General features: G+C 37.6%; 1 long non-coding RNA gene across 1 annotated transcript; it reads right to left on the bottom strand.

The window, feature by feature from the left end:
• Nucleotides 1–1,012: 1,012 nt before the first annotated feature.
• LOC147662134 (uncharacterized) lies at nt 1,013–2,133 on the bottom strand. The gene is made up of 3 exons (XR_015305968.1): nt 2,028–2,133; nt 1,512–1,587; nt 1,013–1,111 (listed from the first exon to the last, which is right to left on the bottom strand). It is a non-coding gene; the product is annotated as an uncharacterized LOC147662134 (long non-coding RNA).
• Nucleotides 2,134–3,401: the final 1,268 nt, after the last annotated feature.

Below are 3,401 nucleotides of genomic sequence, written 5' to 3'. Positions count from 1 at the left end.
AGCTCAGAATGATAAGATGCTGATTAGGCCCTCGAGCCACAACTCTAATGTGTACTAGATCCAGCTCAGAAGGATAAGATGCTGATTAGGCACCTCGTGCCAGCACTCTGATGCATGCCTAATCCAGCTCGGAAGGATAAGATTTTGACTAGGCCCCTCATGCCAGCACTCCGATGCACACTCATTGAGCTCAGAAAGATAAGATTCTGAAAATTCCCCTCGTGTCCGCTCTTCAATGCATACTATATCCAGCTGGGAAGGATAAGATGCTGACTAGGCCCCTTGTGCCAGCACCCTGATGCGTACTACATTCAGCTCTGAAGGATAAGATCCTGACTATGACCCTCGTCCCAGCATTCTGAAGCACACTGGAAGGACAGAGAGCTGACTGAGCCCTTCGTGTCAGCACTCTGATGCGTACTATATACAGCTCAGAAGGATAAGATGCTGATTAGGCCCTTGTGCCAGCATTCTGATGCATACTATAAACATCTTGGAAGTATAAGATGCCAATTAGGCCCCTCGTGCCAGCACTTTGATCCGTACTAGATCCAGCTCGGAGGGATAATTTGCTGATTAGGCCCCTCATGCCAGCACTCTGATGTGTACTATATCCAGCTCGGAAGGTTAATATTCTGATTAGGCCATTGTGCCATCACTCTGATGCACAGTATATCCAGCTCAGAATGATGAGATTCTGATTAGGCCCCTTGTGCCAGCACTCTCATGCATACTATAGCAAGCTCGGAAGGATAAAATGCTGACGATTTCCCTTGTCAATGTGGAAAAAAGCCTAGGACATCAAAATTGTAAATGACCAATTTCTCTAAAACGAGTCGTGTGAAGAAAAAACAAAAGGTAGCTATAGATAAATGTATATTTAATAGGTATTAATAAAAATCATATAGAGACGCAGGCTATATGATAGAGTAAAATTACAATTCATAAGAAACACAACAATAATAAATTCAAAGGGTGTCCTATAAGTCATACATTAAATAAAACACAGTACAATTATATAAAAAATGACATAGAAAATATGCGAACAATAATCATTAAAAAGCACTCGACGCGCGTTTCGGCAGAAAACCGCCTTCTTCAGGAGTCTCTGCTGATAATCTGTGAGGAGAGCATATATAAAGGAAAAGAGAGATATACATCAAATTAAATTAATAATATTTTAAACACTTTTGACAGCACATCTAAACGTGGAGATAAAAATAACATACGGACACCAAAATGATTTTATATCTATCACAATTGTCTAACTTCACAACAACTCATTTAAGACATTAAATTAGGTCATTTCTTGTCATCTGGTTGACAAATACTAACGACTCTATTGTACAGTACTTCAACATTCATTAATCATATAGGGACCTCTTGTGATACATATAGGGACGCCGATAGGTTCAGTTTGTATAAATCTGTTATTCACAGCTGAAGGCTGGAAATACAACCAAGGATAGATAGTTAGGGATTAGTGCCCTTTAACATAAATAAACACTTACATTGATAGGATGCAGCGCAATAATTGATAGCTTCATACATGTAGTTACGTCAGGGCCACTTAATAGAGGCTAATACCTGATTGGAAGTAAAAAAACTGTATAAGGTACAACAGAAAAAATATAGGTGACAGGGAGAGGAACAGACATTAAGTCATTTTGAACACAATGAGCTGCCTCATTGTAGAACCTGGAAAATAATACCCTGTGCTGCCAGATATCTAGTGAGAACTAGTGCAGATTGGCAGAGTGGAGCGAATGAAAAAGCTGGTGCCTTCTTTAAATAGTTACTATAATGGTGAACTGTGAGTCTCACAAAATTAACGTGACCAAGCTAAGGTTGAGGACCGAAAAGAGCCTCCATATAAATGATAACACAGAGTCAGACCGATAATATCATTAGAAACTGCTCGTAGCTCAGACTGTAATTCATTATAGAATCTATCAGAGCCTCGGTTCTTGTGTATGAAAATTAACAAAAAGTAAAAATAATATAACATATACTTGAGGTAAGAATACCTGAGATTGCATAAACATCGTTTTTGATAGAAAACCAAAGTAGGCAGCACCAAGAAGGATAAAGCTTAGGCTGTAGGATGATCATGGGATCCTCATAGCAGGAAATGCTATAATAATAAGAACAGCAGAATACATTAGATTATTGTTTTGCCATATGTGTAAAGATATATCTAAATTAAGGTCCAGACCTGATATAGAAAATGACCTACCTATAGAGGTCATATGTCTGTATCTAAAATCATAGGGGTAGAAATGGGCTTCTTTAGTTTAGCAAAGTAGCTCGTAGCTGTAATATAAACAGAAAGAAAAGGCAGGGGGATATTAGTCAGTGGAGAAAAGGGTGACACACTCAGAAATATAGCGGGATAATAGAACTAGTATCCCTGGTGTCAGTATGGTTCCCATCTGGGTTGCCTCGCTGGATATAAACTGGACACGTACCTTATTTAGTATACAGAGTGATATGGAACTGTTCTGCTAATATCTTTGGTCAAAAACGGTGGTACAGGGAAGGCGCCGGATATTAAGTGGCCCTGACGTAACTACATGTATGAAGCTATCAATTATTGCGCTGCATCCTATCAATGTAAGTGTTTATTTATGTTAAAGGGCACTAATCCCTAACTATCTATCCTTGGTTGTATTTCCAGCCTTCAGCTGTGAATAACAGATTTATACAAACTGAACCTATCGGCGTCCCTATATGTATCACAAGAGGTCCCTATATGATTAATGAATGTTGAAGTACTGTACAATAGAGTCGTTAGTATTTGTCAACCAGATGACAAGAAATGACCTAATTTAATGTCTTAAATGAGTTGTTGTGAAGTTAGACAATTGTGATAGATATAAAATCATTTTGGTGTCCGTATGTTATTTTTATCTCCACGTTTAGATGTGCTGTCAAAAGTGTTTAAAATATTATTAATTTAATTTGATGTATATCTCTCTTTTCCTTTATATATGCTCTCCTCACAGATTATCAGCAGAGACTCCTGAAGAAGGCGGTTTTCTGCCGAAACGCGCGTCGAGTGCTTTTTAATGATTATTGTTCGCATATTTTCTATGTCATTTTTTATATAATTGTACTGTGTTTTATTTAATGTATGACTTATAGGACACCCTTTGAATTTATTATTGTTGTGTTTCTTATGAATTGTAATTTTACTCTATCATATAGCCTGCGTCTCTATATGATTTTTATTAATACCTATTAAATATACATTTATCTATAGCTACCTTTTGTTTTTTCTTCACACGACTCGTTTTAGAGAAATTGGTCATTTACAATTTTGATGTCCTAGGCTTTTTTCCACATTGGTGTTTACCCTGCCCTAGGAGTCTGTACTGATAACCAGGGGGTCCTTGTTTTTC

The sequence above is a fragment of the Lissotriton vulgaris genome, unplaced genomic scaffold (genome assembly GCF_964263255.1).
Source record: "Lissotriton vulgaris unplaced genomic scaffold, aLisVul1.2 SCAFFOLD_6208, whole genome shotgun sequence".
NCBI classification, from domain to species: Eukaryota; Metazoa; Chordata; class Amphibia; order Caudata; family Salamandridae; genus Lissotriton; species Lissotriton vulgaris.
Note: the sequence above shows the minus strand (reverse complement) of the source record. Positions and strands in the feature narration are given on the sequence as shown.